The following is a 14,642-nucleotide window of genomic DNA, read 5'->3' on the forward strand; positions in this document are numbered from 1 at the left end:
TACTGGATTACATTCCTCAAGCCTCAGGGAGTAGACCCCACCTGCGGGTGGGAAAAGCCCAAAAAGCAGGAAGACACATTCCTGAGCACAGAGAAAGATGCAAGCCATCTAGGTGGGGCTATAGCCAGAAGAAGTGAAAATAGTTAACCTGAAATAGTTGATAATGACATGGTAGAACTACATTTTTGAGAGGAATGAGTGTGCAGAGTGATTTTCACATGACTCTAATCATTTAGGGTGAGTACCTCTGGAATGTTCCACTATTTTTATGTTTTGTATTCTTGGCAACCCCTCACCCCCTTCCCACTCCCCTGGTTTGTGGTTTTTCCCTTTAAAACCCTCCTCAGACTGACAGGCGTGGTGAAACTCTACTCCTGCGCAAGTATGTAGTCACACCGCTGGCTGCCAGCTCTTCCCTAATAAACCTCTGCTGATTGCATCCAGGTATGGTTTCTTGTGATCTTCGGGTGGTCGTGATTCCCTGAGACTCCCTGGAGAGTCACTAGCTGCTGCACCCCCAGAGATGTTTGGGGGTTCATCTAGGTGCCGGAGAGGATGTGGAATCCCTCTCGGCTGGCACAGGTTTGCATCTAGGTGCCGGAGAGGATGTGGAATCCCTCTTGGCTGACATTGGCGATTGAGACGGGTTTTTTGTTAGTCTTTTTGTGTGTTAACAATGAGACTAGAGAGAAAAGGTCAGAAATGGCCACCGTGGTTGTTGTGCTCTCACTTGTGCTCTCATGGCAGTGTGTCTATTTTTGGGTTGTTCATTGCTGGCGTGTTAGAAATCTGTTAGACTTGATCCACCATAGGCTGGCCAAGTTGTCTGAATCTGTTAAATCTGAATCTGTGAAGACTGACCTCGTTATCTGGTTATTGGAGTCTTACTTGGAAGGCAGAGGCAGGCGGATTTCTGATGCCCTTCCTTATTGTGTAACTTGGTCCCTGTGCCCGTAGCAGGGGCAAGAACTATCTGTATTACCTGGTTTATGTGCCACCCGTGAGAGGGGTGAGCTATTTGTGTTATTTTTTGTGAGTGTGTGTCTTTTCTTGGCAAATCATCTGTGTGTTAGCTGTTAATCTACTGTGTTAAACATCTTGAGTTAAAAATAGGTAACATGATTGCCGGCAGAGAGAGGAATGAAGCCACCAGTGCAAGAATACAGCTGCAGAAAGGCGGGCAGGTCCTTTGATAAGGACCATCCGCCGCAGTTCGTGTTCAGACAGCCTGCCTACCGCATGTAGGGTATCCTCCAGGTAACAGCACATGGAGGGCGCCCTTGCCCAGCCCGCACTTGGCAGGCAACAACTCATGGTTCCTTAGCACAGCGACAGCATGCAACAGCTACCTAGTTTGGTGTACGTAGCTGTACTAGGTACCTCGGGGTCACTACTGTAACAAATCAGCGGTTTTCCACCTGCCACCTATGAAGATAGATGAGAGCCCAGGTGATAAAAAAAACCTGGCAGTGGAGCCAGGGCAGCTAGACAAACAGCCCCAGCAAGATTATTCACCTGAGAGTTATATATATATTAAAGGTGGTGAGTGAATAGCGCTGAGATTTTTAAGAAGGGAAAAGTGAATAAGTAGCGCTGAGACAAGTCACGTGACATGACTCCAGCTTAGGAACACTGAACCAACGAACCTGCCTGTAGACAGGTCAGACAGGTCAGACAGGTCAGACAGGTCAGACAGGTTGCCTGCTACAAGAAGTTAAGACTGTCCTGTGTCAGAGAGCCAAAAGAATAGGCCTCCATTTTTGGTACAGATACAAAGTTATAGTAAAAAGTAAGTTAGTAATTAAAGCATTAGGTAGGCCAGGATCCCTCAGACACCTAGATCTAGTGCCCAATATAGTCACTAGATAAATCTAGTGGAGGAATACTCTTCCCCCCGATAAAAGCCTTTTTCCACAAGACCCTTGTAGGTTCTGGTCCTCAGGAGTGAAGAACGAGAGGACACCGGAAAAAGAATGTTCCCTCAGACATGGAGACATTGGGGACCCCATCAATTGATCAGGCCGTGGTCAGCATCGGGTCAATTCGGACCAGATGTGACTGAGACCTTCATGTGACAGAAGGTAAGGGACACCCGAAGGCCCACGCCAGATCCCGCTGATAGATCTTGAAAGAGAGAGTTACATGAGACCCCACTATTTTCATCAAGGTTTAGTAAGTCTGGAGAAGGAATAGACAAGATAAAAGATTTAGTATGAGTTGCTGAGAAAGTCCAGTGGAAGTCTAGAGAAATAGAAAAGATAGACTAGAAGATAAAAGATCTAGTGTAAGTTGCTGAGACTAGAGAAAGGTAACAGGAAAAAAATTTACAGAAAGCAGAGAAGAGGGGCTCCAACCAAAGGGAGATAAACTTTTTTTTAAAAAAAGACCAGTGTGCACATTGCAAGTAAAGGAGCCAGCTTCAGGGTCCAAGAGGGCCCTAACAAAAAGAAGCCAGGGCCAGAAAATCCCAGGCCTTGAAAAACACCCCAAGTGGCGAAGATAATAGCTCTGTGTGAAGACGGAGACGGGGTGGCTTGGAGCCACCCAACTGTTGATAGATACAGGGTCTCCCTCCAGGCCAATGGGCCAAAATATATTCATGGACTACCCAAAAATGGTGGACTAAGAGATGGGCTGGATATCCCATTCATTTATGGTCATCCTAGACTGCTCCTATCCCCTGTCGGTTGAGACTTACTCCCTAGGATGGACATCCAGATACAACACTTCCTACACGATGGGCTGCAACTAGCTGACAAGAATTCAACAGGTAGAGGACTGACTCCAGCCAGGAGCCGAAGTAACCTGCTTTACAGATGGGAGCAGTTTTCTCCATGCTGGTCAGAGACAAGCCAGCGCTACTGTGGTGGACACAAATGTCATCTGGACTGACTCCCACCCCTGAGATCATCGGTGCAGAGAGCAACCTTGGAACCTGGGGTCGACAAGCAGGTATGCTTTTGCCACAGCCCATGCCCACAAGGCTATATATGCCAAGAGAGGAAAACCCTGATGAAACCAGAAGCTGTAAATATTTATTGCCCGGGACACCAAGGGAGGAGACTCCAGCCTGAGGCAATAACCAGACAGATCAAGTGGCTTGATACAGGAGCCCTTCCCGGTTTGGGGCCTAAAAGAGACAATGGCGCACACAAGAAGGGAGAACTATACTCCCCAGAAAGCAAAAGACTTACCAAGCTAAATGCACAGATGGACTCTTAAGATATGAGTGCAACCAAGCAGCCAAGAGATTTAAAGTGTATAAGGGACCTCAGGTTTTGAGACAGAGAAATAATAAGACTTAGAGTAAATAAGAAATACCTAGGAGAAAACAGCCTAGAATAGGGACCTTCCCAAGGTTTCAAGTGTCCTAGGTAATTAGATCAGATAGCAGTTTTAAGGTAAGTCAGGAATTGTCAGAGATATTAGAAGCTCCACTGTTTATACTGTCTCCAAAGCTCAGGACAGGTAGAGAGAATATACAGAACCCTAAAACTAAACTACCCTTGGGAACTGGCGCTGGCTAGAGTGTCCCTTGTCCTTGTTCCACACCCAGAATGTCCCTTTTGTGTGAGAAATGATTTTTCAGGCTACTAAGAGACTTCCTGGTGCTGCTGACCATCCGACCTCCTTGAAATCTACCAACACGTGTGCCTGAACATCCAGACACCAGAACAACCTCCTGCTGTTTAGCTCAAGGTCACCTGCTATTCTACAAGGCCAAAGAGCAGGCCTTGACTCCTGAGACATCCCACCCTAAAGGCACAGGGGTAATGCTGCCTTAGAGGGTAGGGCTTAGGGTGTATACACCCAAGGTTAAATGACAGCTTGTGATTACAAGATTGAAGTTGGAACGTGAATCTAGAGTTATATAGATTTGTTCCTTTTTGCAATTTCTCTTTATTATATATGTGATTTTATGTATATATAGACAGCTATGTGCCACAAAATGTGTAAAAGTCAGAGGACAACTTTGAAAGTGTGTTTCAAAGAAAAGGAAATGTTTAAAAACCCCTAGCTAATAAAATAGAGCCCAAGAAGTCCTGCTAACAGATACTTAGTTCCTAAGATTGATAAATGATGAGCTTGCAGTCAAAGATTATTGTGTACTTGTCCAGCTAGATCCCGCAGGTACTCTTGAACTGAGTTTGAGATACACCCTAGAGGCTTCTGCAGATAGCCTATTTTTCTTGACTCTAGCTGTTACATTGTGACTAGGAGTGGCCATAGGTATAGAGACAGGTGTGGCTACATTGATACAGACACCTCATTATTTTCATCAGCTGAGAGCTGCCACTGATGTAGATTTGAGAGCCCTAGAACAGTCGGTAACAAAGTTAAGTTGTTACTAGACTTGCTGTTTCTTAAAGGAGGAAGTCTGTGTGCTGCTCTAAGAAAAAAAATGTTACTTCTATGTAGAGCATTCAGGAGTGACTAGAGAGTAAATTCAGAGAAAGGTTAGACCAGAGACAAGGTAGAGAGGCACAGCAAAGTTGATTCAAGAGTTGGTTCAATCCTCCCTTGCTGGACCTCTTGTGATTTTACATTTTAAATAGATTAATAACTTTTGTTAGAGAAAGGGTAAGTGCTGTTCAGCTTTTTGTGTTGCACCACCAATATAGAGCTTTAGGTCAAGAAAATGATAATTATGATGACACTGGAGTTTAAACTTTTCTAAAGATCCAAATCAGAAGAAGTGGGGTGAGAATGGACTTATTAATAATTGAGTTTTTATGATTAAAAACTGTCATTAGAGGAAATGGGGGATGTAGAGTGAAAAATTATAAAGGCCATTTTATGAAATATGTGTAGATTTTTCGCCTTAGACCTTGGGCAGAAAAGTGCAGATTCCAGAACGAGGAACTGAAAATAAGATTTCAGGCCTTCATACCCCAGGACACTTACTGAATGAATTACATTCCTCAAGCCTCGAGCAATAGGCCCACCTATGGGTGGAAGAGGCCCAAGGCAGGAAGACACATTCCTGACTACAGATAAAAATGCTGCCACCTAGGTGGGGCTATAGCTGGAAGATAGTTAATCTGAAATAGTTGGTAATGGCAGGAGAGGATACAATGACATGATAAAAACCACATTTTTGAGAAGAATGCAGGGTGATTTCCACATGACACTAACCATTCAGGGTGGGTTTCTCTGGAATGTTTCACTATTCTTATGTTATGTATCCTTGGCAACCCCTCAGCCCCACTCCCCTGGTTTGTGGTTTTTCTCTTTAAAACGCTCCACGGACTGGATGTTGGGGTTGAACCCCACTCCTGCGGGAGTGGGTGGTGAGACCGCTGGCTGCCAGGCTTCTTCCCTAATAAACCTCTGCTGATTGCATCCAGGTATGGTTTCTTGTGATCTTTGTGTGGTCGCGATTCCCTGAGACTTGAGGAAGGGTTGCCCAAGTATGGGGGTCTTCAGGTCTATTGTGCCATTAGGTGGCCATTTTAAACCATTATCTAGAGGGTACTGAGTCCAGACTTTATTGCAGAGATGAATCAATTTGGAAGGCCTCAAAGCAGGCATTAATTTTAGAGATCTGAGGTTTTTAAGGAGACAACCCAGTGGGGTGTCTGAGGGTGCAGCCAAAGACAATGTAGCACCCATTGGGTGACAGGGAGGGCTTACCGAGCTATCATATCGGTGTCCTGATAGAAAGACGGTAAGAAATCAGGCAACAGCCTAGGTAAGCAGGTCCTCACGAGATTACCTAGGGGACCTGACGAACTCCCGGAGTTCGCCAAAAGCAGTTTAATCTGGTACCAGGATTTCCAGCAGCTGCAAGAGCTCAGAGCAGGGAGGGAGACTGTAAACTGCTTTGGGGGTGGGGGGGAGTCACCCAGCAGCCAATGTCCTAAGTAGTAGTTCAGCTAGGAGGCCAGTCATAGGGACTGGGGCAGACAAATGCCAACACCTCTCAGCCCAGGGAAGGCTGGCCAGGACTTATCTGGGCGTCTAGGGTCCCTCCCACCAATTGGAATCTCCTTACCAATCAATATGCCAGTGTGTGTTTGCAGGCTTATGCAGTCTGGTATCAGGAAAGTGGAACCGCGAGGTTTGTGTGGGCCTGTCTGGCACCTAACCCACATGGCAGAGTACCACGTGGTGGGCCGCAGGGGTAGTTAGTCTGCAGCAGCGGTAGAAATTCACGGGTCGGTGATGGCAGGTAGCAGCGATGGAGTCCACCTGGCGTAGAAGTGATGGTGGTGGCGGCGGTCCTGCCTGGCCACAGCAGCTAGCAGCTGCGGCAGCCCGCACACAGTGGTCCCCGAAGTATTCGTATCCAAGTTTCGGCACCAATGTTAGTTGTTTTAAGAAGTCCGACCACAGTTCAGAACAGACCACTCCAGACCACAGGGTTCCAAGGGGGAGGAGGTTTATTCAGGAGATAGGGCAAAGGTAGGGAGAAGAAGGTGAAAAGAGAGAAGAGAAGTAGAGGCCGGCAATGACCACATGGAGAGAGAGGAAGGGGGGAGGGGACAGAGAGGCAAGAGGGTAAGAGAGAGGGTAAGAGGGTAAGAGAGTGAGGAGGGGGCAAGCAGCCCCTTTTATAGTGGATCAGGCCTACCTGGTGGTTGCCAGGTAACTGTGGGGAGGAGCATACCTGGCTATTGCCAGGTAACTGTGGAGGTGGAGTTTAGACAGAATACTAGCAGTGAGTGCTCTCAGGACTTCTCATTTCTTCTTAAACAGAGACTGACTACTCAGTACAAGAGCAGTATCTAATGGGCTGGAGAGATGGCTCAGTGGATAAGAGCACTGGGTGCTTCTCCAGGGGACCAGGATTCAATTCCCAGCACTTACATGACAGCTCATTGCTATCTGCCACTCCAGTCACAGGAAGTTTAACACAAAGTTTAATTTTACCATATACTATGTTGTGAGCATCTTTAGAAAGTCTCCCAAGAAACCATTGTGACTGAAGGCCCGGGCTCCCAGTTTGATGATATTTTCAAGGTCTTATGGGTGGTACTTAGGGGAGTAATCACTTGCCTCCCAAAGGGATTGTAGGATCTCAGTCTCTGCTTTCTGCTCAAGATGTGATCCTACTGTACGACATTCAGCATTCACGATGTGTAACATGCAGTCTCCAGCAGGGTTCAGCAGGCACTGTGGCCTTGCGCCCCTATAACTAGGAACTATGTGCTTTCTTCCCCCTGGCAAGTCTATAACTGCAATAAAGCCTTCATGGTGACAGAAAACCGGTGAAGGCACTGTCTAAACATTTTCTTTTCTTTCTTTCTTTTATTTTTTAATTTTTTTTTGAGACAGGGTTTCTCTGTGTAGCCCTGGCTGTCCTAGAACTTGCTCTGTAGACCAGGCTGGCCTCGAACTCAGAAATTCACCTGCCTCTGCCTCCTAGATGCTGGGATTCAAGGTGTGCACCACCATATTAACCATTTTCACCTCTGAAGTGTGCTGTCAAGTCCATGCACACTGCTGAGCAGATGCCACCACCATCCCTCTCTAGAATTCTTTTCATTTTGCAAAATTGTATACTTATTAAGCAATAACTCCTCTATGCCTTTCCTCAGCCCCTGGCAACCTTATTCCTTTCATCTCTATGATCTTTATGTGAGCACATTCAAAGCACACACTCCATTCTAGTTCAGTTTTCTGTTGCTATGATAAAACCCTGTGACCAAAAGCAGCTTGGGAGGAAAGGTTTATACAGCTTACAGGCCAGGAGCAAAGGAAGTCAGGGCAGGAATCTGGAGGAGGGACTCAAAGCAGAAGCTGTGGTGGAGTTCAGCTTACTGGTTGGCACCTGTGGCTTGCTCAGCTTGTTTTGCTGTAGAACCCAGGACCACCAGCCTAGGAGTGGCACCACCCAGAGTGGACTGGGGCTTCCTATATTACTTATTTATTAAGAAAAATGTCTCTTAAACAGAGAAAGAAAGGAAACTTGGAATAACACAGCTGTAAATGGGATGTCTCCATTAAATCTCTCCCCTCAGAGCTCAGGAAACCCTGCAGCAGAGGATGTGGGAAAAGTGTAAGGGTCAGAGGGCATGAAGGACACCAAGAAAGCAGGGCCTCTGAATCAACTGAGCAAGGCTCATATGAACTGCAGTAGTTTGAATAGGAATGCCCCTCCCCCATGGACTCATGTATTTGAATATGCTTGGCCCATGGGAAGTGGCACTATTAGGAGGTGTGGCCTTGTTGGAGGAAGTGTGTCACAGTGTAGGTGGGCTTTGAGGTTTATAAATGTTAAAGCTTCACCCAGTTCAAAAGGCAACCCCTCCTTGTTGCCTGCCTTCAGATCAAGATGTAGAACTTTGGCTCTTCCAGTACCAAATCTGCCTGCAAGGTGCCATGCTTCCCACTGTGACGATAATGGACTTACCTGTGAAACTGTAAGCCAGCCCCAATTAAATGTTTTCATTTATAAGAGTTGCCTTGGTTATGGTGTCTCTTCACAGCAGTGGAAACCAAAACCAAAACATGAACTAACAGAGACAAGCTAGCAGGTCTTCTGATGTATGTTATAGCTTTCAGCTCTAGTGTTTTTATGGGACTCCAGAGTGAGAATGAGTGTATCTGTTCTTGTGCCTGCTCTTGCAGCTCTGTTGGGTGCCTGGTCCAGGCTCAGCGTGATGGGGTTGTTCACCTTATTATATTCACTTTGTCACGTTGGCTTGTTATCTCCTTGAAGCCTGTTCTTTTCTAATGACAGACAGAAAAGGAGTGGATCTGGAGGGGAGGTGGGGAGAGACTAGGTGGTAGAGGGAGGAGAGGTGGGGAGGGATTTGGGAATAGAGGGAAGGGCAACTTCAATAAAGATATATTGTATAAAAAAGAATTTGTTTTCAATAAACACATTTTTAAAAAATTTAAAGATGTCTACAGGTCAGTCTGGTGGAGGCAATTCCTCAACCGCTGCTTCTCAGGTGATGCCACTTTGTGTCAAGCTGACAAAAACAAACCAGCACAATATTTATAATTTTTGTGACTGGCTTCTTTCACTTAGTATAACATCTTTGAGACTCATTCCTGCATTAACATACAGCAGGATTTTATCCCTCCACATCTCCACACGACATGCTCTGCTCCTTCGTCATCTCCTGGCAGACACTTGCACTGCTCTCATTTCTTGACTGCTATAGAAAATACTGCACAGCAACACTCAAGGATAAAATTCTTCCCCAACGCTTACATTCTGTATTTTGGTTTGGTTTTAATAGTAGCTATCCTACCTCTATTGACTTAGAAAATATACATATATTTGCATAGATCTGAGTCCACAACTTTTTGGTCTGAGAGGCAGTCCACAGAGCTGGAGTGAGCTGGGGTGAGCATGTGTTTGATGATTCTCCCACTCTGCATTGGTCCCAGGCTGCCTTTACTGTACCTCCTCTGGATTCTGGGTGTCTTGCTGCTTGGTAGCAAAACATACCTGGGAACTTTGTCTCTGCTCCTATGGCCATGGGGCATGCTTCATTAGCCCATGGGTCTCCTTGTGTACCCAACTCCTAAGTGAGATAGGGTAGCTACCATGGAGTACCCCCCCCCCCAAAAAAGAATTGCTACAGGACAAAAGCCACCTCAGTTACACAGGAGGCCAACTTAGAAGATCCTGTGTGGTGTCTGGTGACAGCAATGAGTGAAAGGACATGTAGCAAGGTCTTGTCTTCTATCTTGTCTTCTATCTTGTCTTCTATCACTTATCCCAGGACATGATCCCAGCTGTTCTGGTTTTGGAGAGTTTGCTCTGACACTGGAATATTTCCTTCACATTGCAAGTAATCTTAGACAACTTCCTTATCATGCAGGCCAATAGAAAGAAAGCTAAGAATTAATCATGTTAATTTTGCAATGAATTGTCCTGTCTAGGGAGGCCGTTTCTTGGGAATTGATTCTAATGCTTTGTCTTAATTTGGCTCCCAAAAGCCTCACTTCCAGACCTGAGGGTCCCCGCCCCCAGCTGGCTTTGATTGGCAATAATCAAATGGCTGGGCAGGTAGACAGAGGCAGGACTTTTGGATTGCCAGGCAAGGGACTGATTGAGGGACAGGAGAGAGGGAGAGAGGGAGAGAAGGAAGGAATCATGACAGGAGAGCAAGGAGAACAGACTTAAAGGCCCACTGACTTGTAAGATTACAGGAAAGTGGTCCTAGGGGCCACTTCCCTGATTGTGTCTGGAGTAGCAAAGATTAAATATAGATTTAGCAAATATTAATTCAAGAGTGTATACTAGCCATGGGGAGGTTTAGAAGTGCCCAGCCATTGAGCAAGTCAAGCCATATTAAAATTAGCTGGTGTGGCGTGTGTGTGTGTGTGTGTGTGTGTGTGTGTGTGTGTGTGTTTCATTCATAAATCCAGAGCTCTTGGGTGGGTGCAGTGCACAGTTGACCTGCTGGGAATCAAATCGGATTAACTAATTCATTGCTACAACCATCAACTCCACTGTACCTGTTTTCTCAGCTATATAACGAAACTCCAAAAGGTTTGATAAGCTTTCCTGCAGGCTCTCTTTCAGTTTGAGAAGTGCATGTGTTTCTTTTTCATCTCCAGATATGTTCACCCCATGAGATTTTGAATAGACTAGTGTTTAAATCAGTTGGTGTTTCCTAATGTAACTTAGGTCACTCAGGGTTGTGCTGGACAAATTTCAAGAAACAGCAATCTGTCAAGTGGATAATTCCCATGTGGTCAAGTGTTGGTAGGGTCCAATCAGTCTTAATAAGCCTGAGGGTAGAAGCAATTCTGGCTTCCTCTGCCCTGAATGATGACCTCATTAACACAAAGTAAATCTCTGGGAGCTCAGATATGTGTTGTTGTTTGTCTGAGGCCAGAAACTGAGACATGAACATGTCTGCATGTCCTGTTCAGTCAAATGCCCTTACCCACCCATGTTGCTCTTTGATTCAATGTAAACAAACATGTGAAAGTCAGCTGCTGTAACATCCCATGATACACTCCAGCAGTCCTCTCCTCATCCCCATAGTGTGGCCACTACTGAATGGCACAGAGCTTGTGACTTCATGGGCAGGAGCCGTCTCCCTGGGTCTTTCCACTTGTTGAGAATTTCAGGGTGCTGAGTGTAGTGAGGGGTCTGGGCTTGCCCAGTGTCTTTGAGACACCCTTTATGCCAGCTGGCAGTATTTAGAGACAAGAATGAACCCATTTCCAACTGTATGTGTTTTTCAGGTTTCTGTTGTTTATACAGTTTGGTCTGTTTTCATTCATTCTTTCTTTTATTTTAAAGAAAGAAACCTCTTGTCCGGCTAGCCTGATTTTTGCCCCGCGTTTTACCCTGGCCTTTTAAGGCTATAAACATGGGTTCTAAATGCTGTTAGGTTGGACACCGTTTGTAAAAGTTGGGTCTTGGCTCTACTGCCAAGTCCCATGCTTCTAGAAATATGACTCAGACTCAAAATATATTTATGAATACCTTGGCTATATAGCTAGCCTCTTCCCTAATGAGAATCATAACATAAGATAACCCATTTATTTTAATCTATGTTTTGTCACATGGCTGGTTACCTGTGCTCAGGTACCATGCCTCTGTCTCCTCACATCTTCCCTGGTGGATCTGTCATGGCTGGCTCTATCCCAGAATTCTCTTTGCCTCTCAGATGTCACACCTCCCATTTCCTGCTGAAGCCCTAATTTACTAATTTGCTACAATTCACAAGAAAATAATCTCTCCTACAGTCGTTTGGATTTTTTGAGGCAGGTTCTTAATATGTAGCTCAGACTGGTCTGGAACTGAAGTGTAGATCAGGCTGCACTTGACTTACAGTGATCTCTTGCCTCTGCTCCTTCTGGGATTACAGATCATGCCCACCTTCATTTTTTTGCTGACAGAAACAATGTAAAAACTACTTTGGAACTTCACTTTGTCTTTCTTTTTTCTTTCTTTCATTTCATCCTTTCTTTCTTTCTGTGTGTGTGTGTGCGCGCACACATACATGTATATGATGTTTGTGTATGACTTTATCACATGCCTGTGGCCTATGAATAATTTTTAACACATACCCATACACACATTCTGTATTCTGAATAAGCTTTAAAAGCATAGCTAAGGCCCTCTGTTGCGGCCCGAGCTACTCTACGTTGGGGGCCAAAAATGTTGAGAACTGCAGTACCCCACGTTTGGGGGCCAAAATATCTCAGACCGCTCTGTCAATGTTGGAACCAGCACTGCCAAAAGCCTTGGGGACTAAATTGTTAGAGCCTGCACTACCCCAAGCTGCTCCAGTCTGCGGGTTGGGGTTCAACAAGAGAGAGAGTGAGGACAGACTCGAGGAATGGAGACCAGACAGAGTGTGATTCAATCCCGTTTATTCTTCAGTCTCTCTTCTTCTCTCCAAGTCCCAAGTTTTGAGTTCCTAGACCCTAGTTCTTAGTCCCTGGTGCCTCCAAGTTCCAAGTTACTTCTTCCAAGTGCTAAGTGCCTAATGTCTAATTCCAAGTTCTTCCTCCAAGTGCCAAGACTCAAGTGCCTAATACCTAATAATCTTCTTCTGAGTTCTCTAGTCCAAGTGTCTTCTTCCTCAATGCCTAATTCCTACTCCAAGTTGTACTCTCTGAAGTGTCTGATTCTCTAATACTCCAAATTGTTCTGAACTCTTCTGTCTGCCTCTCACTTTTTATATGTCTCACCTCTAAGCCACGGCTCTAAGTCATGCCTTTAAGTCATGCCCTTAGGGCTTGTCCCTAAATCTGATCTCTAAGTCACACCCTTAAGTCACACACCTTTAATCTCACACACCCAAGGAAAGATCCTGGGTATCTAAACCAAGATGTTATCAGAGTGTGCTCAGCTGTTGTAGGCTGATGTAATCAAGTCTCTAGTCAGGGTATATGGCTCAAGATGGCTGCAAGGATGATAGCTGCCTTCTGTCGGCTCCCCACAGCCCTCCACGATGTCTCAGAGGGAAAAGGGGCCTGACAGCTTGAATTAGTTCCCTAGGACCCAGAGGCTATAAGAAGAAAACTGATTCCCTCCAGTTGTTCTCTGACTTCCATGTGCAGGCTGTGGCATGTATGCAAATATAAACGTGTGAATGCACACACAACCCGTACACACAAAAACAAATGTAAAAAATAAAGTTAAAATGCAGATCCTGGCTTAAAGTGTACTTAATACTATCTCTTTATGTTAGAGACTCTTATTATTGTAAGGAATGTTGGCTTTAACTCATAGTGATCCTTCTGCTATTGCTTTCTCCTCCCCACATATTAGGGTGATGGGCATTGAATTTGAAAACACCATGTAGCCCAGGTTAACCCTGAGTCCCCTATTCTCCTGCTCCTACCTCCCATATGCTTGTTGATGTGTACTTCCTTCCTTCCTTTTTTTATTGAAATGGAGTCTCATGTAGCACAGGTTAGCCTCAAACTCACTATGTAGTGGAAGCCATCTGTGAACTCCCAATCAGGTGCAGGCGCTGGTGCCTAGAAGATTGGAGGCATCAGACTTGGCAACTGGAGTTTGAGGTGGTTGAGAGCCACCACCAAGGGTTCTGGGAGTGGTACATGTTGGGGTCCACACTAGCCCCACGTTGGGGCGGCCAAAAACGTCGCAGCCCAGGCAAAATGTTGAGGCCCGGGCCAACCCACGTTTGGGCGGCCACTGTATCCCGGCCCAAGCTGCCGCTCCGGTCTGCGGGTCGAGGTTCAGCAAGAGTGAGGGTGAGGGCAGACTCTACCTAATGTCTGATGTGTCTGATTCGTCTGATCTCAGTCTGATTCTGATCTGTTCTGTCTCTGCCTTTTATATGTCTCACTTCTAAGCCACGCCTCTAAGTTACAGCTTTAATCATGCCCTTAGGTCTTGTCTCTAACTCTGATCTCTATACTTCTAAGTCATACTCTTAAGTCACACACCTTTAATCTCACACACCTTTAATCTCACGCACCTTTAATCTCAAGGTATCTAAACCAAGATTATCAGAGTGTGCTCAGCTGTTGTAGGCTATTGTAATCCAAGTCTCATGTCAGGGTATATGGCTCAAGATGGCTGCAAAGCTGATAGTCGCTTTCTGCTAAAAGTCGGCCCCCAACAGGTACACACTTCCAGCTGCTGAGTGTCTTTCTGGCCACACTTTCTGCCTCCCATTGGAAGTCCTCTTACACTCATTTCATCAACACGCAGTGCATAGAACAGATGCAGATAGATTAAAGTTAGAGATTTAGAAACACAGTTTCCAATTTTTTTTACTGAAAACCTATGATTGATTATATCAATTGAGATTGAGTTGCAAAGAGCTAAGCATCTGTCTTTTTTAGGAAGAGCCTTTAGGGCAGGGACCTAGGTGCTCAAAGAACTACTGAGGCTGGCAGAAGTGGGGGAGGCTAATGGGAGCTGGGAAGGCTGAGCTTTGTAATAGCATCACAGGCTGAACTCCTGCCAACAAAGCAGCCTCAGGAAGGCAGCAAACCAGTTCCTCCCATCCCCCAACCAAATGCGCAGTCCATTTTTAAAGAATGGGTTAGTACTTCAGTGGTTCTCTGACAGATGCCTCTGGAACATTGTAACATTCGGATGATGTTGCAGAAAACTCAGCGTCAGCAGCCACGGTGTAGAGTACGAGGGTTGCCTCTTCTGCTTTCTGGGTCTTGCATAAGGCATAAGGTTTTTAAAACAGGTCTGGGGCAGGGTAGTGCATATCTTTCACCCCAGC

Source organism: Arvicanthis niloticus, chromosome 11 (assembly GCF_011762505.2).
Source record: "Arvicanthis niloticus isolate mArvNil1 chromosome 11, mArvNil1.pat.X, whole genome shotgun sequence".
In the NCBI taxonomy this organism is placed as follows: domain Eukaryota; kingdom Metazoa; phylum Chordata; class Mammalia; order Rodentia; family Muridae; genus Arvicanthis; species Arvicanthis niloticus.